Source organism: Heteronotia binoei, chromosome 9 (assembly GCF_032191835.1).
Source record: "Heteronotia binoei isolate CCM8104 ecotype False Entrance Well chromosome 9, APGP_CSIRO_Hbin_v1, whole genome shotgun sequence".
NCBI classification, from domain to species: domain Eukaryota; kingdom Metazoa; phylum Chordata; class Lepidosauria; order Squamata; family Gekkonidae; genus Heteronotia; species Heteronotia binoei.
The window spans coordinates 64,889,765-64,915,067 of NC_083231.1; positions in this window are offsets into that span (position 1 = coordinate 64,889,765).

A 25,303-nucleotide genomic window follows, 5' to 3' on the forward strand; every position below is an offset into this window, starting at 1 on the left:
AGTGAGAGTTGATTTGCTTTTCTAAAACTGCTGGGGAGCATTACCTAGGATTGCTGTGGGAGGGAACTGTGTGAGTGCTTGGTGCCTGCTGGAGAGGGGTTTCTGATTGCTTTTGTGTGTCTTTTGTGTAGCTGTTGCTGAGTGAGGAGAGCTTGTTTGCCTGGGAGTAGTTGCTGGCCCCAACCTCTGCTGTTGCTCTGGCTGTTGAGTCAGAGGTGGGTGGGGGCTTGAGCCTTTAATTTGCAAGGCTCATCCTTGCCAGAGGCATGAGCCTTTGGTGTGAGCCAAAGGGCTTCTGGCCTGGGGCTCTTGGCCTGGGAGTCTAGCCTGGGTCTCTATAGAAAGGTTGGTAGTTACTCACAAGTAGTTTCAAGTGGCAGTTGGTAGTGGGATTTAAAGAGAAGTGAAAATAAAGAGAATTTTGAAATGGATTGCAGCAGTACGGCTGGTGAGGGAGCAGAGGCAGTGACGTGTAAAGACTGTGGGATGTTTGTATTTCTACTTGAGAGTAGCACAAATTACACTTGCAGCAAGTGTAAGTTAGTGGCCCTGCTGGAGAAAAAGATACAGGGACTGGAGGCACGCTTGTCCACACTGCAGTGTATAAAGGAAGATCAGGATTTTCTTGACAAGACGCATGAGGCACTCTTGAAAGGACAAGAGGATGGAGAGGAAACGGTATCTTAGCAATTAGAAGAGAACCCAACACAGGAGGGGGGTTCCTGGAAAAACGAAGGAGAAAGAAAATCAGGAGATGTTCTGAGCCTCTGCCGCTCAGCAACAGGTTCCAGGATCTCCCCACAGTAACTGATTCTGAACCATTGGAACAAGGGCTACTTCCCCAGCCTCCACGAAGCTTGAACAAAGTTTCTCAGGATCCTGTGAATAAGAAGCCTGGAGCTTCTGCTCCCCAATATAGGAAGGTAGTAGTGACTGGAGACTCCTTGCTCAGAGGGGTGGAGCCCAAAGTGCGTTGGCCGGACTTGTCATCCCAAGAGGTCTGCTGTCTTCCGGGTGCACGCATCCAGCATGTGACAGAAAGGATTGGAAGACTTATCAAGCCCACGGATTACTATCTTTTCTTGCTGATCCACATGGGAACGAATGATACTGCCCGTCATAGCCCTAAACATATTAGAAAAGACTATGTGGCTCTGGGTCAGAAGGTGAAGGAACTGGGTGCACAGGTTGTGTTCTTGTCAGTGCTTCCTGTTGAAGGCCGTGGCTTACGACAAGAAAGAAGAATACTTCAAATAAATGACTTGCTACATCAATGGTGTTGCCAGGAAAGATTCGGATTTATGGACCATGGCTTACGATTTCAAGATGGTGGTCTTCTATCGGGAGATGGTTTGCACCTTATGGCGGTAGGAAAAAGGGTGTTTGGTAACAGCCTTGCTAACCTAATAAGGAGGGCTTTAAACTAAATTGTACGGGGGGAGCGAGACAATAATTCAAAGCCTCGTATGATACCAGAAACTGGGGATAAGAACATTAAAGATTTGCAGAGAGTGGCGCATACGCTAGGTAATGTTAACTTGCAGGTTTGTATGGAAACTAAACCCTCGGGTTGCATAAAACGTGGATTCCGATGTCTCTACACTAAATGCATAGAGTATGGGAAACAAACAGAAGTCCGAATACAGGAAGGCAGCTATGACATAATAGACTTTACTGAAACTTGGTGGGATGACACTCACAACTGGAATATTAGGATTCAGGGGTACAACTTACTTAAAAGGGATAGGCAAATGAGAAAGGGCGGAGGCATAGCAGTATATGTGAAGGAGGTATATACTTGTGAGGAAATATGTGAATCTGAGCATGGCAGCTCAGTTGAGAGGAGTAAGAAATAACAGTGATATTATTGTGGGGGTCTCCTATACACCACCAAGCCAGGCAGAGGACTTGGATGAGATACTTCTACAACAAATTGCAAAGTTCTCCAAGAGAAGGGATACAGTGATCACGGGAGATTTCAATTCCCTGGACATCTGTTGGAAGTGTAACTCTGCTAAAAATGAAAAGTCAAATAGATTCCTGACTTGTCTTGCTGACAACTTCCTTTTACAGAAAGTGAAGAAGGAAACAAGGGGATCTGCTATCTTGGATTTGATTCTTACCAACAAGGAAGAATTGATTGAAGAAATGGAAATAGTGGGCACCCTGGGCAGTATGGGAAATTTTGGTATTTACAGTCTTAGGGAATGGAAGAGCTATACGTAGTCAGACTTATAGGTTGGACTTCAGAACTTTGATAAATTTAGAACTATGCTGGGTAGAATTCCATGGTCAGAGATACTTAGGAGGAAGGGGGTTCAGGAGGGGTGGGAGTTTCTTAAAAGCGAAATACTGAAAGCAAAATCACAGATGATTCCTATGAGAAGAAAAAATGGAAAAAGCCTAAAGAAGCCGAAGTGACTCCATAAACAGCTCTCTAAAGACTTGAGAAATAAAAAAGACTCCTTTAGGAATTGGAAGGAGGGCCTTATAACCAAAGAAGAATATAAACAAATCACCAGTGCTTATAGAGAAAAAGTTAGGAAAGCTAAAGCTCAGTATGAGCTTAGGCTGGCCAAAGATGCCAAAAGCAACAAAAAAGGATTCTTTTCTTATGTTCAGAGTAAGAAAAAGAGCAAAGATATGGTAGGCCCATTGCGAGGGCAAGAAAGTGAAATTGTAACAGGTAATGAAGAGAGGGCAGAACTGCTCAATTCCTACTTTTCTTCAGTCTTCTCTTCTGAGGGAAACAGTGCTCAACATGGCAAAAACAAAACATATAAGGAGGGTATGACGTTCCAACCTAGGATCAGCATAGGGGTAGTACATAAACACCTAGTTTCTTTAAATGAAACTAAGTCTTCAGGGCCAGATGAATTGCATCCAAGGGTTCTAAAAGAGCTTGCGGTTGTAATTTCTGAGCCTCTGGCTATTATTTTTGAGAATTCTTGGAGAATAGGAGAGGTGCCGGAAGATTGGAGGCGGGCAAATGTTGTCCCCATCTTCAAGAAGGGAAAAAAAGATGATCCGGATAACTACCAACCCATCAGCTTGACGTCTATACTTGGAAAAGTTTTAGAACAAATAATCAAACAGTCGGTCCTGGAACATTTAGAAAGAATGGATGTCATTACTAAGAGCCAGCATAGGTCTCTCAAGAACAAGTCATGTCAGACTAACCTGATCTCTTTTTTTGAGAAAGTGACTACCTTGCTGGATCAAGTGAATGCTGTAGACATTGTTTATCTTGATTTCAGATAAAGTTCTGAAATCCTGCTATACATCACCAAGCCAGGCAGAGGACTTGGATGAGATACTCCTACAACAGATTGCAAAGTTCTCCAAGAGAAGGGATACAGTGATCACTATCCTTGTTGGCAAGTTGGTAAAATGTGGTTTGGACCCTGTTACCGTTAGGTGGATCTGTAACTGGCTGACAGATCGCACCCAAAGAGTGCTTGTGAATGGTTCCTCATCCTCTTGGAGAGGAGTGACAAGTGGAGTGCCTCAAGGATCTGTCCTGGGACCTGTATTGTTCAACAACTTTATCAATTATTTGGATGAAGGAATAGAGGGAATGCTTATTAAATTTGCTGATGATACTAAATCGGGAGGGGTTGCAAACACAGAAGAAGACAGAAACAGGATACAGGATGACCTTGACAGGCTGGAAAACTGGGCTAAAATCAATAAAATGAATTTTAACAGGGATAAATGTAAAGTTCTGCATTTAGGTAGGAAAAATCCAATGCATGGTTATAGGATGGGGAAGACTTGTCTTAGCAGTAGTATGTGCGAAAAGGATCTAGGGGTTTTAGTGGATCATACGCTGAACATGAGTCAACAGTGTATGCGGTGGCTAAAAAGGCAAATGCAATTTTGGGCTGTATCAACAGAAGTATAGTGTCCAGATCACGTGATGTGATGGTATCGCTTTACTCTGCTCTGGTAAAACCTCACCTGAAGTATTGTGTTCAGTTTTGGGCACCACATTTTAAGAAGGATATAAACAAGCTGGAACGGGTCCAGAGGAGGGCGACAAAGATGGTGAGGGGTCTGGAGACCAAGTCCTATGAGGAAAGGTTGAAGGAGCTGGGCATGTTTAGCCTGGAGAGGAGGCGGCTGAGAGGTGATATGATCACCATCTTCAAGTACTTGAGGGGCTGTCATATAGAGGGTGGTGTGGAATTGTTTTCTGTGGCCCCGGAAGGTAGGAGCAGAACCAATGGGTTGAAATTAAATCAAAAGAGTTTCCAGCTCAACATTAGGAAGAACTTCCTGACCGTTAGAGCAATTCTTCAGTGGAACAGGCTTTTTCGGGAGGTGGTGGGCTCTCCTTCCTTGGAGGTTTTTAAACAGATGCTAGATGGCCATCTGACAGCAATGACGATCCTGTGAATTTAGGGGGAAGTGTTTGTGAGTTTCCTGCATTGTGTAGAGGGTTGGACTAGATGACCCTAGAGGTCCCTTCCAACTCTATGATTCTATGATTCTCTGGCTGCCACACAGACCTCTCCTCAGTGTACAGTCCTTCTACCCAATCCTGCTATGACAAAGTATTCCTCTTTGTTCAAAGATATCCTTCTTTCCTGTGCGAGACATCTTCCTTCTCCTTGAGGGATGCTCACCCTGCCAGCCTGTGCTGCCTCATAAAATTATTGTATTTTAAAAATCGAGAGACCCATCAAGCATGTCAGTTTCATGGCATAGGAACAAGCCGCCCATCCAGACTGCTGGGTTGCCTAGCAACCTATTTCTCACTTCTCTGATGAGTCATTTGCCTATTGCAATGCCTTGCTGATGTAAGCACAACCAAGGAAAACAATATTGCAGGGGCAATTTTTCCTGTTGGCATTCATTTATTAATTATTAGTCCTACAAAATGTTTATTCACCACCCTGTTATGACTCCTTTCCAGCTCAAAAGAAGCAGATCATCAGGATTTGGGGAACATGGCTTCATCACTTCTGATATGTGCTATGCTGTTGTCGAACGACAGCAAACACTTGAATTTCATATCTACAAACTGAGCAAACAGATGCTTTGGTTTTCAGGGGGGCTAAATTTGTTTCTTTTGTAGTTGGAGAAGGGTTCCTCAAAGACCTCCACTTGCGCTATTGCATAATGCCTTTCTTTTTCTTTCTCTATATGGAAAGAGAGCATCTAGAATGCTAAAGATAATAAAATTTCACCATGAGCATAAATGTTCTGTTAGTAAACTGAATCAGCTGACTCCTCTATCAATGCCTCCTTCCCCTGCTCTTCTTCTCCTCCTTTCAAAGCACATCACTTGCTGTAGAAATAAAGGTCCTGCTTCCTTCATGTTATAACTTCTCTGCAAAAGCCTTTCCTAGGATCAAAATGCTCAGATGTTGTTAATGCAACGTGTTCTTTATTTGTGAAACATGGAGAACTTGAGAGATGTCCAGCCCTTGCTGTTTGCTACCTGGAAGTGTGGTACTAAGCAGCTAGAGGGAATCTATCTCATAAATGCCTGTTAACACCCATCTTTCACACAGTGTTTGCAGCACTTGTCGTGATGAACTGGATGTACTAGTTGACGGGAGAAACTTATTTTCCATTTGAAATTTTTCATTGCAGTTTGGATGCTGGAAAATCTCAATAGCTTTGAAATAGAATTTATATTTTGATGCTAAATATTTGGATCCTATGCAACAAATAAGTAATGGTTATGTTTTACTTTGCCTATATTTGCCTGGCTCCTTCTGTTGCCATCTTTCACTAGAAGGTGAAGTCTTTTCTGTGTCACATGGAATTCTCTCATTCCTCTATGCTCCCCAGCATTTTAACAGTTGTTTTTATCATTTGTACTTATTTTAAACTCTGGAATTTAACTTGTTTTATTGATGTATTTGTGTGTTGGCTTTAACAGCTTTTGAGATTTTAATTTGTATGTTTTAATTTGTTAGCCTCCTTGGTGGCCCCATAAGGCAAGGTAAAAGTCTTGTTAATAAATAAATAAAATGTATTTCAATGAATCATCTGTACAGACCCCTAAGAGTGTATGCCCAGTAAAAACAGCAGTGTTTATATAGAGGTCTAGAGTGTGCAAAATTGCTTCATGTACATTATTTTAACAATCTGTGCAACAGCCATACATGGTAGACTGGGCTTGCTCATTACATTTTCATCCTACTTATAAACTATTGTCATTCTTATGAGATTGTAATTAAAATGTTCCTTGGGAGGGCAGCCATATTTAGGCAGGGTGGAGCAGGGCTGGCTGCTTCCTGGCTTCCCTCTAATGGGTTCACCAGTGGAAGCTGAGTGGAAAGGTTCCTCATCTGGCTTAGAGTCAGGTATGACCAGAGGTTCCTAGTATGCATCCACATCTTTCTCTGATGATCCCCAGTCTGTAAGGGGGAGCTGAGGCTAAGAGGTAGCACCCTGCTTAAGACAGGGATGTCTGAACTTCTACAGATTTGGACTGTGTTATCACCAGCCATTAATACATCACTGATTTATGAAAGATTGGCTCATAAAGTCATTTGTCAGAGTTCCTTGGGCAGCTGCACACCTAGCACAATAGCATGTATGCACAGACTGTTGGTTTTCATGCATTCTTTAACCTGTGAACAATTTAGCAAAGGAATATGAGAGCTGTACTTTCCCCCTGTAAGTAGTTTGCATCTTTAACACCCTGTTTCCCCATCACTTTCACCTTATGTCAATCACAAATATTTTTAGCATGTCATGGTGGCATTGGGTACTTTTAATAAAAAGAAAATACTAATACATTACCAAATTCATGTACTCAACTATTCCATATGTGGGAGACTTTGTGTCCAGCCAGGTGAGGATACATTTCCCCCCACCCTTTTAGGTACACCACTCCTTGTTTAAAGACAGAATCATATGTGGATGTTTGCAGACAAAAAGACATGCCCATAAACAATATGGTCTCCTCTGAAATGAAGACAAGCCACTGTCTTTCAAGAGAACTGACCTGGCAGCCTGATTGTCCTAATCATCCTTTCTTACGCTACAGACCACAATTGCCCATCCCATTATTTTACATATTCAAGCAATGGAGCCTGAAAGTTTGCAGCCCTTGCAGGAGCTGGAGGTGGTTGAGCTCCTTCCATTCACCATTTCCATTCCCTTTTACTCTCACATTGGCAATCGCAACATGGAAAATGGAAGGAGCTAATGATGCCACTAGTTCCAACCTCCCTTTGCACAGAGAGATGTGTCAGATCAGTTGACTGAGCCTTCCTGGGTCTTTGTGTCTTGGGAGAGTGTGCTCTCGCACAGTCTTCCTAGATGCAGATGGGTAGCCATGTTGGTCTGAAGCAAGAACAAAATCCGAGTTCAGTGGCACCTTTAAGCCCAATAGAATTCAATCCTGAGTATAAGCTTTCATGTTCATATACACTTCTTCAGATACATTGAAACAAGACTTCCTCAACCATTACATATAGGGGGTGGGTTAGTTGCCAGGAAGAGCTAATTTGAGTTAAGATGCATAAGTAACTGAGCAATGAGTATAGCTTAGATTAAAGCATTTGGCAAGACTTGTGAATAGCAGTAATTTAGCATACAGATCAGGGCTTTTTTGTAGAAAAAGCTCAGAAGGAACTCATAATAGCTTGGAACCTATTGGGAAGTGCAAAAGTTTGAAGTTTGGATCTGATGAAATGCCTCGTCTTGAATGTGAAGCTTAGAGGAAGCTTTCAGTGAAAATGGGGTCCGAATGTTCCGGAAGTGCTCATTTAGCTGCACGTCTGAAATTTCTTATACTGCACATTTGAGAGAAAAACTTGGACTGAGGTCCATTTGAAAAAAATTTCTACTGTGGAACTGTGGACATTTGCCTGAAGAAAAAAAAAATGATTGCATTTATACTTTTACCTGTTGGACTTATGAGTTTTATGTCCTGCTCTCTGTTGTGTTCTGTTTTGTAACATTTTGTAATATTTATGATCCTTTGGAAAATAATAATTTTCTTGTTCTAAGTAATTATAGTGAATTTCAGTCACTTTAAGAGAATTGTAGATACCTTACACAGAGGCGGTGCCTTTTTTCCTTGCCAATTCATCCATGATTCTCACTTCAGTTGCCAAATTCTCAGCTGGGGGCGAGGAATCCCTTGGTATGGAGACTAGTCCCTCTAGCATATAATGGAGAATTGAGGTAACAAATTTTCAGCATAGCATCTGGTGCCTCTCCTAAAAAACCAACAACAACCCACCCAAGTTTCAAAACTATTGGACAAGGGGGTCCAATACTATGAGTCCCCAAAGAAGGTGCCTCCATTATTTCCAATGGAGGGAAGGCATTTAAAAGAAATGCTGTCCCTTTCAATGTGATGGGCAGAACTCCCTTTGGAGTTCAATTGTGTTTGTCATAGCCTTGCTCCTAGCTCCACCCCCCAAGTCCCCAGATGTTTCCTGACTTAGACCTGGCAGTCCTAAAGAGAACTAACCAGGTAAGTGCTGCCCCTGGAACTTTTGGCTCTTTGGGAGCATTAGGAAAATGTAGCAGTACATTAAATTTAAACACATACTTTCCCAGCAGAGTTCCTTTCTGGTCCCTCTTGCAAAAAAGAAAAAGAATGCTCTTTAAGGTTTTTCAGATTTATAATGCTTTTTACTGATCTTGTGCAAGACCTTTCCAAAGGCGGAAAAAATCAGAGGAGCGCTTGAATTAGTTAGATTTCCCCACTGAAAACCTCTTGAGAAGTTCCCAAGCTGCAGGTAGGCTTTTCAACAGGCTGGGGGAATACCCTATCCCTTTAACAAAGGCTTAATGTATGGAAATAGGTAACTGAAGCTTTTCATGGCATAGAAGTAAATAATACCACTTGTAAATAACCAGGCCTCTACTGTTTAATTATTCAGAAAATATATATGCTGCAAGTCCCACAGACATCCACTCCCCATATTTCCCAGTTATTAAGACTAGGAGAAATAGTTCAAACTGTTTTTCTCAGCCATTTATTTCTAAGCTTTTGCCTGTCATTATAATGGGGTTGAACTAGGCTTCCCAATCCCCAGGTCCCAGAGGGGGATCCCCTGGTTTTACAGGCTTCCCCCCTCCCCCAGCCAGGTGGCCGGCGGGGAAGCCCCGCCCCCACAGCTATCATGCACCTCCATGAACAATTCCCATAGGGAATTATGGGGATATGATCCGCGGGTATCAGGGGCTCTGGGGGGGGCTGTTTTTTGAGATAGAGGCACCAAATTTTCAGTATAGCATCTAGTGCCTCTCCGCAAAATACCCCCCAAGTTTCAAAAAGATTGGACCAAGGGGTCCAATTCTATGAGCCCCAAAAGAAGGTGCCCCTAGCCTTCATTATTTCCTATGGAAGGAAGGCATTTAAAAAGGTGTACAGTCCCTTTAAATGTGATGGCCAGAACTCCCTTTGGAGTTCAATGATGCTTGTCACCCCCTTGTTCCTGGCTCCACCACCAAAGTCCCCAGATATTTCTTGAGTTGGACTTGGCAACCCTGGGTTGAACTGTCAGTCTTTTTCATAATTCTTTGTGTTCATTCCCTTTATATGACCCATCAATATATAAAACCATCACATACCTATTACATTGTATCAGGCAAGTTTCCTTACTTCTATTTCATTTGTATAATTTGATTCACTTGTTCTTTATTCAATATATTTGAACTGTGACACTGGATTACTGGCAAAAAATATATCAAAATAGTTCATTTGTGTGATCTGCTTCCGGACATCATGTAGGTGCTTGCTGTATTATTTTCTGTTATTTAATTTAATGTATTCATTTTTTAAAAAATTGCAAAAACATGGCAGTTAACAATTTCATCAGATTCCAGTACATTCCTGCTCCTTACCCTCATCTGAAAGCTAGTTAAGAGCGAATGATGGCAAAGCAATGGAAAATCTGGGCATATATACAGGTATGTACATCTTCAGGGCCCTCTAGTGGAATTTACTCTTTCTCTTCTGCTTCATGTGTACGAGATATGTAGACCAATTGTATTCATATTTACTTGTGCAGATAATTCCTATTTTAATTCAATGGGATAGACTCCTTAGTGAGTTTGTCTAAAAAGAAGGAAAAGCATGTGTGTGTTTTTTAATTAACTGGAACTTTGTTTTTTATTTCTGAAATTATATGTATCTACTGGAGAGGTGGACATTGGCCGTCAGAAGCAAATTGAGCCAAGTGGCTTCTGAGGAACTAACATCATTTCAGGGATCACCTGGCTCAGAGTCAGGCCAGAATAGTGATGGCAATGGGACAAGCCAACAGAATGAAGCAAGCATGGTAACCCACCCACCCCACCCCTGAAAGCTCAGATCTGAAGCTGTAATGAAATTTTTCTAGGCACACACCCCTAGGCTCAAGAATTACATTTTTAAAAAAGCAGCTGTGCATTCAAAAAAACAGATTCTTATAATGGTATACTTGTATACCTGTATAATTACATGTAAAGTGCTATTTTTAAAAAGGAAGAAGAAGCCCTCTGATAGCCTCTGCAGGGACAGGAAACATGAAGGGAAACCTGCCATGTGGAAGCCCCGTTGCTGCTGCACTGTATCAGCAGCCAACAGGGAAACCACAGACAGAACCATGGAGAGTCCGTGTGGTTGTGTAATGGTGAAGAGCCTCAGACTCTTACCTGGATAACTGGGTTTGATTTCCCCACTCCTTTGCACAAAGTCTGCTGTGTGACCTTGGGACTCTCTCAGCCCCACATACCTCACAAGGCACCTGTTGTGGGGAGAGGAAGGGAGGGAGCTTGTACGCTACTTTGAGAGTCCTTAAGGTAAAGAAAAATGTGGTATTAAAAACCTAAAAAAGAAGACTGCCCTGGTGCAGAAAAGACCAAGGATATGGAAATATTCCCTCACCACACAAAAACCTGGAATATGTGCAACTATGCAAAACAAGACAACTTGAATGTCCAAAAGAAATAAATGCAAAATATAAGCATCACAAATTAGGCTGTGATCACACTTTCAAACTGCTTTCAATGCACTTTCCAACTGGATTTTGCCAGTTCACACAACAAAATGACAATGTGTTGCTGTCTATCTGTAAAAAGGAAATGTTGCATGCACACAGGAATGATTTGGAGCAGAGGCTAGTTGAAAGCAGTTCCCCATGCTTTTATTAAGATTTTGAAAGGAAAAAAGGGTGGGGCTAAAGGGAATTTTTTTCTCTTTAAAGTGCTAAAACTGAGCAGGGCTTGTAGCATTAACAGCACAATCCTAAGGGGAAGTTCTGAAAGTGCTTTGGGAGCAAACTAACTGGTATGCCGGCAGAAATGCAAGTTGTGCCATTCTAACTCCCTCCCCAACGGCACAAACAGGACTTTTGCCATTCCCCGAGCACCTCAGTGTACGCCCACCCATGGCTGCTGGCAGAGCGGTGCCATTCCCAGCCAGCAGTGAAACTGGGGTGCACGCCACTACACCAGCATACGAGGGGGTGGCCCCAGGGGTGTGGCCACCATTAGTCGGCTCCTTAAGATCTTTCTGCCAGGGAATGCCCCCTGTGGGAATCGCAAAGTTATGACAACGAGAATGCAGGTGTATCCCATAGAGACCCATGGATCCCAAAAACAAAGTTTGCTATCGCTCCGATCACAGCCTCGAAACTCCTTTGGGGCACTTTGGTGGTAGACACTGCACAGCAAGGGCATTAGACAGTATAGGGCGAGCTCTTTGACTTGTGAGGAGGAGAGTGAGGTCTCTCCCCTGGGGCTAACCGCTCTTGTTTCCAGATCTCAAAAGGTACCCGGTCTCCGGAGGCTCAGTGTATGAGGACGGTCACCCATGGCTGGGTAAGTGCGACTGTGCACCCCCAATTCCCTCCTCCTCCCCTTGCTTAAGGCCGGGCAATGTGACAACACTTGGACCAGGCAGCGGGCTCAGGCAGAGGGCTGTAGTTGCCCCCCTCCCCCCGTGCCACTGCTAGCCCCCTTTCCTTGGTCTGTCCTCTGCCTCAGATGCTTGTGGGGAAGTGGGTCAGAGACTGTCCCTTTAAGAGAGTCCCCAGCTGAAACACGGCCTTCTGCACCAGCTGCCACCCTTTGAGGTGCTCTTGATCTCTGTCTCTGTTTTACAAGTGGAAATTCAACACCGAGGCTTCCGTGTGTTCCAACCCCCCCATACCCCAGCTCAGTCAGCTGTTCCTGCCTGCTGCTCTGAATAGAGCCCCACCCCCTGTGAGACTGTCCAAGTTGTACCTGGGATACCATTGCACTCAGTTCCAGCACAATAAAGTCTGAGCTGTGCCCTACTTTGTCTCTCCTGCTTGTTGTCTGCTGCACGTTCCCTGTGCCCCTTCCCCTCCCCTCTGCCATTCTGTCCATGGGCTCCCTGAGGGAATGTCTTGGAGGGTGGGTTCACTTGTTTCTTGGGGAGGGGGTAAACTATGAGCCACCTCCACAAGAGGCTGGACAGGGGAGCTGGAGGGTCTTTTCCCCCTCGTCCCATGGCACACAGCAGAGAGGAATGCGGGGGAGGGGCAATGCAATGGGCACCTGGCTGGTGCCTCGCACTCTGTCCTGCTGCCACTGGGAGAGGGGTTCCCCGCAAGCAGCAGGGGGCATCAGGGTGAGACTCTTTGTCCATGCTGGGGAGGGCTTCCCTGTGGGACTTGGTGGAATGCTGAGACTGTCTGCTCATTCCAATGCACACATTTTGCCTGGTTTCCCTGATTACAGACTCCTGCACTATTTTTTCCCTGTTTGTTTATGACTTGTGGGGAAGGCCCATGACTCCCCTCGCCTACTTGCCATTGGCACAAGTCTCTGACGGTAGGTGGGCGCAGCTGCGGGAATGGCCAGTCCTGCAGCTCCGCACTGTGTTGGTGGGACTTCTCTCCTTTGCCTTTGACTGTCTGCCCATGATGGGGCTCAGTTCTCTGACAGGGGGTGGGGTGAGAAAGGTGATCAGCCTCTCCAGGACTGCCTCTTCCCACCCTCGACTGTCATCTGCCATGGCGTCTGTGCCAGCACTGGCCAATCCAGGGGGGCTGGGCTGGCCCTCCCCTCCTGCTGTGTCCACCTTGCCTGACGTCAGGAGTCCGCACTCCAGCTGAGTTTCCATGGCGACGGCCTGACATGCGGCGACCTACACCTGAGCGTGCCAAAACCCTTAGGGTGTCGATGAGTGGCACCTTAGTTACACCACGGTTGGCCGCCACGGAAGTCAGGATTGGGCTGCCCATTTACTCTTCTCTTCCTGTATGGTCCTGATCTCAGGGCTGTGCATGTCCATGATTTATCTTTCACAGACTGATTGAAATTCATGATCTGTGTCTTGTCTGTTTTGACCTTCAATGTCCAGTGCAGGAGGCTTTACTCGCAGAGCATTCTGACTCTGAGGCAGGAAAACAAAGGCATTTTTTGCCTTCTCATCAGCCATAGGTCAAATGGATACCACATTCACAACTGTTAAATAATAGTAATAATTTTAAATTGTGCCATTGCTGAGATTTATACATTTGGATGATATTCTCACTAGATCATAAGAATGTAAGAATCTGCAGGGTCAGATCAGTGGCCCATCTAGTCCAGCTTCCTGTTTCACACAGGGTCCAATCAGTTGCTCTAAATGGCCAACAAATGGCACACAGACCAAGTCCTTTCCCTGATGTTTCCTCCTAGCACCAGTATTCAGAAGTTTTCTGCCTCTGAATATGGAGGCTTCCCTTACTCACCATGATGAGTCACCTCCACAAATTTTTCTGATTCCCTTTTAAAGCCAGCTATGCCTGTGGTCATTACCACAACCACCGGGGGCAAATTCCACAATTTAATTAATTTAGGATTGCCAGCTCCAGGTTGGGAAACATCTGGAGATTTTGAGAGTGGAACCTGAGGAGGCTGGGGGGTTTGGGGAGGAGATAAACTTCAAGGTGGTATAATGCAATAGACTCCATCTCCCAAAGTAGCTATTTTCTCCCAAAGAAAGTCATTTTCTGTTGCCTGGAGATCAATTGTAATACCAGGAGATTCCCAGCCACCACCTGGAGGCTGGCAACCATAAACTCACTGAATGAAGATTTACCTTTTTTGTCTGCCTGTCAATATTACTGGTTGCCCCTCATTTTTAGTATTATGGGAGAGGGGAAAGCAGCCATTATAAACCAGAGAAGAGGTGCCTTGCATGCAGAAGTCCCCCAGTTTAATCCCTGGGGGGGGGGACTCTTGTGGACACCTCAAGAGCAGCTGTTAGCCAATGTTGGTACTAGAGAGCTCCACAGTTTAGGGCCAGCTTCACATGTCAGTTGATCTCAAAATCCCTCCAGGTGTCATGAAAGCAGGTGAAAGGAAACTTTCTACATACGTATGGTGGGTTTCCTGTGGCACTTTCTTGTAGTGAACATCCAAACCATTAGCTAATGTTTAGAGCCAGTACTGTATTGTAGTGAGAGTGTAGGACTAGGATCTGAGAGACCCAGGTTCAAATCCCTACCATCCAATGGGGAAGCTTGTTGGATGACCTTGGGCCAATCACACACGCTCAGCCTAATCCAGTTCACAAGTTGTTGTGAGGATAAAATGGAGGAGAGGAGAAAGATGTGGGATCATTTTGGCTTCCCCATTGTGAAGAAAAAGGGGCTATAAATAATTATATATGTTTATGTATTAAAATATATTTATGTATTAAAATATTTGTTACTTGCCTATCCTCTTGCCTCCATGTGGCTTACTGATAACAATGAAAACATTAAAATCAAATGCAATATCTAAAGCCAAACCAACAAACACATACAAAAACCCAAGTACCTTTCAAGTATCCCAAACACCATACAGTGTACTAAAAAGTTAGGACTATCTCTCCAGCCTCTGCTGGTGTCAGATGCCTGAGCTGCAAGTTTCTGGAAAGACACATGATAGGAAAAGAACCCCACACTGCATTTCACTCCATGGAGAAAGTCCTGTTCCTAAAACAGAGGTGGAGAATCAATAGTGCACAGCTGCGCCCCTGTAAAGCCACCATATTGTGAGAACAGTTTTTGCTCCAAGTAGCAAGGGCAGCCCTGCACAGTTGACCGATCAAGAGAGACTGATGGATTTTCCACATCAAACTGGAAGCCAAGGGGCAGAGTGTCAAGCATGGTAAAATTCCACTGGTAATTAATGGTTTAATGACCCTCCATAAAATTGGTCTGTGAAGTCTCATGGAGGACTGAAGTAGTTTGACTCTGTTATTCTTACTCTCCCCCCTTTTCCTGCTTATTGCTGTGAAGTAGAGTAGAAAGAAACAAAACTAACAAGATAAAGAATATTCGCACCTTCCCATGCATTCCTGGTTGGGAGTGTGAAACATCTGGGGAAAGGCAAGGACAAGACACTGATAACATTGTGAAAATGTAGACATTTATGATAGTTTATGTGTTAGCATTCCTAGCCCCCAGCTTTGGGAACCCTTTGAAGTGTGCCTTAAAAGAACTGTATCAATGTATTAACTGTATTACTTTCAAGAACCCGTCTCAAGAAAGCATATCAGTCTATCAATAAACGTAATTTTGTATCCACTTGACTCGTCATTGATAACTGCATGCTTGACACAGAGCTCTATGCCTCTTCCCAAACAATACATCATGTTGTAAGTGAAGGCCCATGCAATGTCTGTTTGTACAAGCACATCAGTACTCCCATAGAGGATGGTAGAACTAGTTAGGTGGATAGATCGGATCCTTCCATATCCTTCCTCTTGTCTGTTTTGCTGCTATTCTTTATGGCCAAACTAGGCAACACCAGTGTCCCTTACTTTGCTCCCCGCAACACCTGTTTTCCAACCCCAAAACAGTGCTGGTTGTGTAATGCTCCCCAGCACCATTTTGGGTTGGGGAAAAAACCATGGGGGGTGAGGATCTGCTTCTCCCCTGTGCTACCGCGGTCCTGACCAGAAGCAGACACCTGCACTGCAATTTAAATGAGTTCCCAAGCGGCAATGCAGGGATGCCCATCTGGTCTAGTTTAGCCCTTTGTTTACTCTTAGGAATTTCCTGCCTTCAAGGAACCTCCTTCTGCTCCTGCCTTTGTCTAACCTCCATGAGGGCCGAATGTGCTTTCAACATTTCTCTACATCCCACCTCAGATAGTATGAGTTCCTTTACAATAAAGAATGTTCATGTCTTTTCGAAAGCAATAAGCCTTGTGTGGCCCTTTTTCCTCAAAGCATCACCCTTCTGCTGTGCAAACCAGCTCTAATATATCCAGCCACTGCTTTGAACCTCAAAGTCGTTTCATTAACAGTAGCCAGGCCAATAAATGGTGCCATGTCCTTCTAAGGAACTACACATTCCTTTTAAAAATAATGATAACACAATGCAACAAAAAAAAATTTTTTGGTGCCACACCAACTTAAGCAGTCCCCCTACACCCACACATCTACAGATGTATAATAAATTGAAGCTGAAGTTGTCATTGTAGCTAGGGGTGTGCAGGGGGAAAAATCATTAAAATTCGGCTTTGAGTTGATTAAACAAAATAGTTATTCCCTTGGAAAGCCAAATCTCATATTAGGTAAAGGAGAAAAAGAAACAAAAAAAATTTGGTATTCCCAATTTTTTTTTTTGCTCCATTATAATCTATGGGCCATTTTAGTCAATGGAAAAATCCCACAGAATACATTCCATGGGCTGGGGGGGAGGGGGGTTGAGTGAGAGGCACCAAATTTGCTGGGTACCTGCTGAAGCCTCTCTCCAAAAGAACCCCTATCCCAATTGAAATCAATGGCTGTGAAAACTCCATTGGCTTCAATTGTGGGGTGGAAATGACTAAGGTCAAATAAATCCAAGTGGGCAACCGTGTTAGTCTCAAGCAGTAGAACAAAGCAGAAGTCAAGTTGTACCTTTAAGACTAACCAATTTTTATTCAGAACGTAAGCTTTTGTGTGCTCCCTAAGCACACTTCATCATACCTGATCCCCTTGTCTGATGAAGTGTGCTTAGAGAGCACACAAAAGCTTATATTCTGAATAAAAATGGGTTGGTCTTAAAGGTGAACTTGACTCCTGCTTTCTTCTAAGGTCAAATTAGAGAATCTCTTACCTAAAAAAGTATTTTTTCAGTCAGCAACAGAACCAGTGCATGTGCCCAGCAGAGGCAATCCTACTATGGCATTAACAAAAAACAACAACAAAAAAACCCCCAACAGGACAAAGATCAAATTGGGTAGGAGTGATTTCCTGGGGAACCATTGTTGCCAATCTCCAATGAGGGCTGGAGTGCTCTCCAGGTAGCAGAGATCAGTTCCCCTGAAGAAAACAGCTGCTTAAATTAGGGTTGCCAGCCCCCAGGTGGGGCCTGGAGATCTCCTGATTTACAGTGGAAGTGCTAAAGCTCTATGCCAACAATGTTACTCAAAGGATTTCCTGTCTCAGACCCTAATTATTTTTAAAAGCCTAATAATAGCCCTAACTAAGTTGTAAAAACCCAGAAGCACCCACTGAACAACACTCAAGGTAATACAAAAGGCAAACAGCATTCAGTCAGATCCAACACAGAGCAGCTGCTGAACTAGCAAGCCACATAGTCTCAGGCAGCAGACCAACTGGCTGGTCTTGCCCCTGAAAAGCAACCTCTTCTAGCAGCACCCACTAAACAGAAATCTACAGCTGGCCTCCCCCTGAAAAAGCAGCCTTGTACGACTGAGAAACTTAGAATAACATCTATTAACACAACTGGTGCAGTGCAGAAGAATAAATCTGCACAAAAACACAATAATCACCCAGTACACAGCTAGACATAGGACTCAGAAACAATCCAAGTCCAACAGGACAATTTTAAAAAAACTGTGAAACAACTGTTGTTATCTAGGCTAACTTCAGGCCTTGGTCAAGCAATCCAACCACATGAACAAGCTCTGTGAAGGCAAACAGGAAGACCTTCACACATAACCTGGGCACACAGCACAAAACAGAAAATCAGGAGCACTACTGTCTCAGACCTTTTAAGAAATTCCAAGGCAGGCACAAAATGCAAAAACCTCAACAGTATCAGTAAGAAGGCAGACAGCCACAAGTCACTCCACCAGCATAGCACCAGCCCAAGGAGGCGAGGTCAGGCCAGCCCCACACAGAGAAAGTGCAACAGGTTTTCAAACCTCTTTAAAGAAATTGCAGATCCTAAACTACCACAGACCAGGCAGAGACAGATTACATACGATTTAACTTCTGATAATATATAACTTAAACAACAGTGTAAATTATTTAACTTCACATCAGAGAATATAATATGACATAAGCAACAAACAGCACAGATGACTATCAACCCCCTAGGCCCCCCAACAAAGCAATTAATTTTTTTTTTTTTAAATGCCTAGGCAAGGGCAGCCTGCCCCAACCCAAAGAAGACCCCCCTTAACAGCCCTCCCTTTAATCCAGTAGGCAATTTTTAAAAAAAAATATCTAAGATAAAAATATATTTAAACTTTGTCAGGCAAACCAGGAGATCTCTTCTTCCTTCAGCCAGGGATAGGAGGGAGCAGGAAATGTCCAAGGAATGCAGCAGCAGGCAGACAGCAGGCAGTCAGGTCCAGCACACCAAGTGTAGTGTCTTGGGCTCAACTGAGCACCGTGCGGCCATGCAGTAGAGGCTACCAGGGGAAGTCCCTTGGTCACTCTGCGCAGCGCGGGAAAAGACTCCGCCAATCAAGATCAGTGGCGGGAAGTTTGACTGGCCAGGATTGGACTGGCCAGCTGGGGGGCGGTTCCGGGTTGAATGTATATAAAGCGGGTCCCGGCCCGCGTTGCCCCGTTCTGTGATGTACCATCCAATAAAGCATGTTGCCTTCAGCACGTCTCGTCTCTGAGTACATTACACTGGCGACGAAGGTGGGATCTAACAACTGACCTGGCTGGAGATGAGGAAGGCGCAGGACCGCAAGAAACCAAGACGCTCGCCGCCGCAATGGCAAACTCGAGTGTAACGATGGGCCATCTTGCTGAATTCAACCCAGACCACCCAGAGAGATGAGAGACCTACACCGAACGGGTCGAATGCTACCTGCGGGCCAACATGATCACGGACGACAATCGAATGAGGGACGTCCTGTTGAGCATCTGCGGGGAAGCAACCTTCGAGATCGCACGAGGTCTCTCAGCCCCAGCGAAGTTCACCGAGAGGACATACGGGGAGGTCATCAGACTCTTCACAGGGCATTTCTCACCCCAACCGTTCATCGTCGCCCGCAGATTCCTCTTCCACAAGAGGGATCAGAAGCCCGGGGAAACGGCTGCAGTCTACCTGGCCGCTCTCCGCCAGATTGCAGGGAACTGCAAGCGGGAGGAGGCCCTGAGGGACCGATTCGTCTGGGGCCTCCGAGACAAAAGGCTGCAGCAGAAGCTCGTCGCCAAGGAAGAGTTCACCCTCCAACAAGCCTTCAACGAAGCGACAGCCTTCGAGAGAGCCACCAAAGCATACAGCCACCCACATGGAGAGGCCATCCACCATGAAGAGATGGCGCCCGGCGACCCGGAGGACAAAGAGGCCGGGCCCGGGTGTGGGTAGAGAGAGGAAACTTCAGGGGACCACTGGACATTCTGGTGGTCAAGCGCCAGCTCACCACCCTATTGGGGCTGGCCTGGTTCCAACCACTAAGGATCCAGTTAGTGGGGGTGGAGCAAGTGCAGGCAAGCAGTTTTGAGGACGTCTGCCGGGAGTTCCCAGCAGTTTTTGATGGGTCCCTGGGGAGTTACAAAGGGCCGCCCATCACCCTGCCGCTCGATCCCCTGGTCAGACCGATCTGGCTCAAGGCAAGGCGGGTCCCGTTCGCCTTAAAACCAAAGATTGAGGCGGAACTGGACCGCCTCACAGCCCAGGAAGTCTTAGAACCAGTGTCCTATGCAGCCTGGGAAACCCCCATAGTCACACCTGTGAAGCCAAATGGGGACAAGTGCACTATCAACAAAGCGCTCCAGGACAACCCCTACCCCGTCCCGGTAGTCAGCCACATACTGGCGGCCTTAGCAGGGTCCAAAATTTTTGGGAAGCTGGATCTGGCACAAGCGTACCAACAGTTACCGGTCGACGCTAAGACAGCTGAAGCACAGACCACTGTAACTCACCGAGGAGCGTTTAGGGTTCGGAGGCTACAATTTGGGGTTAGCGTAGCTCCGGGGATCTTTCAGAGCATAATGGACTTTCTTCTTAAAGGGATCCCCGGAGTACAGCCATTTTTCGATGACATTCTAATCGCTGCCCCAGACGCAGAAGAGTTCAGCAGCCGCCTGAGAGAGGTCCTCCGCCGCTTCCAAGTGGCGGAGCTAAAAGTCAAAAAAGAAAAATGCTTGCTAGGGGTACTGCGGGTGGAGTTCCTAAGGTTCGCCGTGGACGCGGCGGGGATCCACCCGACTGAGGACAAAACCAGGGCTATTGTCCAAGCCCCAGCCCCCACATGCAAGGTGGAGCTACAAAGTTTCTTGGGGTTGCTGAACTTTTATCATTCGTTCTTGCCCCACAAAGCTGCCATTGTGGAACCGCTCCACTGGCTGCTGGACAAACAAGCCCCATGGGTTTGAGGAAAGCGCCAAGCTGCTGCGTTTCAAGTGGTGAAAGACCTCCTTATCTCAAACGCCGTGCTCCACCACTTCGATGAAGTCCTGCCGCTGATTCTGGCTTGCGATGCCTCCCCGTACGGGGTGGGCGCCATCCTGGGGCACCAACTCCCAAACGGGAGGGAGGTTCCTGTGGCTTACTACTCGAGAACCCTGACCCCCGCGGAGCGCAACTACGCGCAGATCGATAAGGAGGCTTTGGCAATCGTGGCGGGGGTACACAAATTTAATGACTATCTGTATGGTAGGCATTTCACGATCGCCACGGACCATAAGCCGCTCCTGGGCCTCCTCGCTCTGGACTGTCAGACCCCACAAATACTGTCGCAGAGAGTCCTGAGGTGGAACCAATTCCTGAACTCCTACACCTACACCTTGGGACACCGGCCGGGCAAAGCCATGGGGCATGCGGACGCCCTTAGCCGCCTCCCTCGACGGACCCCGATCCCGCTCCGGCCCACTTTGTGATGCTCATGGAGTCCCTGCCCGAGCACCCCCTCCACGCCACGGAGGTGGCTCAGGCCACAGTCAGGGACCGTATCCTCGCTCGGGTTCTGGACTGGGTGGGAAAGGGGTGGCCCACGGGCAGGGTGGACAGTGAGTTCAGGCCGTTCGCATCCCGCAGAGACAAACTATCCACCCACAAGGGGTGCATACTCTGGGGCAGCAAGGTGGTGGTTCCCCCCCCTTGTGCAAACAGGTACTTGAAGCCCTACATGAAACCCACCCGGGGATCGTGAGGATGAAAGCCCTGGCCTGAAGCTACGTGTGGTGGCCAGGTATGGATGAGGAGATTGAGGGGTGGGTGAGAAGGTGCCAACCATGCCAAGAGTCCAGGTCCGATCCACCCTCCGCACCCGTCCACCGATGGGAGTCCAACCGGCGGCCGTGGTCCCGCCTACACTTAGATTTTGCTGGGCCATACCAGGGTCAAATATTCTTCATCCTGGTCGATGTGTACACGAAATGGCTAGAGGTGGTCCCGGTGGCGTCCACCTCCACGGCCGCAGCCGTCAGAGCCCTGCACAGGGCCTTTTGCACGCACGGGATCCCCGATACCCTGGTCACAGACAATGGTACCGCATTCACCTCCAGGGAATTCCGGGAGTTTATCGGTCGGTACCTCATAACGCACATTAAGTCCGCTCCCTTCCATTCGGCTACCAACAGCCAGGCAGAATGCATGGTACGAACCACCAAAGAAGCCCTGCGTCGCATTGTTCAAGGGGACTGGGACCACCGCCTCGCAGCCTTCCTGTTCCATAACAGGATTACCCCCAACCCAACAACAGGGTCTAGCCCCACGGAGCTGCTTATGGGAAGGAAATTAACAACCAGGCTAGACCGGCTACACCCGGACCGAGCCACAGACATCCACAGTTCCCCCAAAGTCAGGGAAGCGGCACGGGGGTTCTTTCCGGGGGATCCAGTGTATGCGAAGAACTTCGCAAGCGGTTGGAAGGATCCTAAGCAAGCAATTTGAAACCCCAATGGTGAGGGAGGAAAGCAGAATACGAATAATGAAGGAACTGCCGAGAAAGGTTATTAGTGACAGAAAACAATTTAAGAAATTGACGGACAAGCTAAGGGAGAAGAACATAAGATACAGATGGATGCTACCAGAAGGTCTTAGCTTTGAATATAAAAGACTGCGAAAAACAATAGTTGACACCCAAGGAATGAATGAATTTTTTGTGGACAATAAAGAATTTGAAGGTACAGAATAACTGAGAAAACATTATGGATTACAAATTAATTTCTTGGAATGTAAATGGACTTAATTCACCACAAAAAAGAAGGGCAATTTTTCATTGGATTAACAAGCAGAAATGTAATATAATTTGTTTACAAGAAGTGCATATTAAACAATTGGATTACAAATTTTTATGGAATAAGGCATTGGGAGAACAATTTGTTTCATTAGCTAAAGAAAAAAAAGGGGGAGTGGTTTTTTACATTAAAAAAGAACTAGAACCTAAACTGGTCTTTAAAGACAATGATGGCAGATACATTGCAGTGGAGGTGTTGATAAATGAAAAAAAAAACATTGTTGTTGGGTTTATACGCCCCTAACGGGGCGAAGGATGTTTTCTTTAAAGACATTTTGCAACAACTTAACCAAGTGACTCATGAACAGGTTATGTTAATGGGAGATTTCAATGGAACTATTAACAACTTTCTGGACAGATCTGGAAACAAAAAGAAGAAAGATGGGAAGCTACCAAATTCCTTCTTTGAGTTAATAGAGCAAGAAAGTTTGGAAGACATTTGGAGAAAGTTTAATCCTAATGTATGTGACTATACCTTTTTCTCAGCAAGGCATAACTGCTTCTCAAGAATTGATATGTTATGGTCCACGAAGGACCTGGGACTTAAGAACTTCGCAAGCGGTCCAGAATGGGTAGCTGGCCGGGTACTTAGGTTGACGGGGTCCCGATCGTATGAGGTAGCGACCGAGGGGGCTAGGTTCTAAGGAGGCACATCGACCAGCTGCGCCGCCGCACCTTGCCGGAGGAACCAACAGAGGCGGGGGAAGCGGTGAGCAGAGGAGAGCCAGCAACGGAAAACCCAGAAGCGGCCCTCCAGCGCCGAGCCTGCCAACATACGATTCCCCAGGGCCGGCCGATCCTGAACCGCAACCCAAGCCGACCCGCCAGCCGCCGGAAACGAATCCCCAAGAGGAAACCCCCTCTATAGGGGCCGCTCCCACGACCCAAGCAACCCCGAGGCGATCCACCCAGGAACGCAGGGCTCCAGCCTACTTGCAGGATTATGTACCTTAGACTAGGGGGGAAGGAGTGTAGTGTCTTGGGCTCAACTGAGCACCGCGCGGCCATGCAGTAGAGGCTACCAGGGGAAGTCCTTTGGTCACTCTGCGCAGCGCGGGAAAAGACTCTGCCAATCAAGATCAGTGGCGGGAAGTTTGACTGGCCAGGATTGGACTGGCCAGCTGGGGGGCTGTTCCGGGTTGAATGTATATAAAGCGGGTCCCGGCCCGCGTTGCCCCGTTCTGTGATGTACCATCCAATAAAGCATGTTGCCTTCAGCACGTCTCGTCTCTGAGTACATTACACCAAACCAGCATGGAATCTGACTCAGATTGCTTTTATGCTCTCTGGCAATGCACAGATTTTCAGCATGTGAAAAATCCTGTGACTGACATGAATGTCTGTTGCCCCATTGGCCAGATTGCCCATCTCTCTCCCCCCCCCCCAAAAAAAAAATCTGCTAGCCACTAGGAGCCCAACCTGCTACAACAGCTTTACAAAGGAAAGCAAATTTAGCTGTACTGTGTAATTAAGGAAACACAAAGAAGGTTAGGCATGATACATTATATACTAGCCTTGTTTTTAGCTATTGCTTTATTCCAGAAGTCCATTCCTTTCCTATCCATTCCTGAGTACGTCTGAAATTATAAATATTAACCAATCTAGAGCATTTATTCTTATTTGCAGCCAAATAATAAGCTTGTTGCAACAATCTTGCAAATGTAATTCCTCCCCCCCACAATTGTCCTGATTGAGTTAATCTTTATTTTGCTACACTGATAAAACAGTTGTTAACTTGATGGCTGAGTGAAGTCTGGTCTTGAGAAATGAGGAAGACATTCAGAGTAAATTCAGAGCTCTTAATGGATTCTAATTGTAGATACAAAAGATTCCCCTGAAGTATGAAAGGAAGAGGATGTTCATTGTTAAGACTGTAACATTCTCCCCTTCCCCCTGCCATCCTCCCGATTCCCGAACCCCCCCCCCCAAACTTTTTAGGCTTTTCCTCAGATTTCTCTAATTTGGCTGCTGAATCAGATCAGAGAATCTGATTCATCTTTTTAAAAGCCTAAAAATTCCCAAGCTAATGTTTATCAAATGCACACCCCTAATTGTAGCAGTGAAATACTAAATTCAATCCAAGACGGAAAGGTTTTTTATTGCAATTGTCACTAGATGGTGCTGTTACACAGTTTCCCGACATCTAGAAGGCAGTTAAATATTGGGTATTGCAGAGTTTAATAAAATGAACCAGCAGGTGGTTGAAGTATGGAAGAAAGCATAACTTTACTTAGTGTGTGTGACACTTACTCAGATTACTATCCCCATAGTTATTGTTGCTCCATGTCCAGACATCCTGCAGTGCTCCCATGAATTGCTTATTTATTACACACCCACTCAATGAGCTATGTATCTCCCTCAGTCTCTATTTCATTTTTCTCATTCTGAAGGTTTGCTATCTGGGCATGCCTGTATCCAGGGGTCATTTCATAGAAAAAGAGGTGCCAGAGCTCATTGGCACAACTCATTTGCATATGCCACACACCACTGACATCACCGGAAGGTGTACTAAATTGTATCAGCTCAGCATCTACCTTAAAATGCTTCTTGAATTATAATTGTCATATAATTTACTCCCATCATACTTTTTAAAAATTACTTTCTCCTATGTGGCCATAGTGGCATGATGACGATTGCTATCTGTCTGCTTTATATGTTTTGGTTATTTTCTCATTTTTTTGTGGGGGGAAATATGAGAAAGTTTGTCAAATCTTAGAGTTCAGCAAAATTCTCACAGGGGGTTTGAACAAGTATTTTGGGGGTGGGCAAGAAAGAAAGAGCACAAAATTTAGAGGTTCTGGAGCTCCACTTCTGTGAGCTCCTGCCCCATATGAGGCCTGCCTGTATCAAATCTTCAATTTGAGCACATGTGCATGACTGGTAGGCTTATTGAATCCTTCTTTTATATAGTTCAGTCCATAGATTATGGTAGTATTTCTTTTCTTACATGATG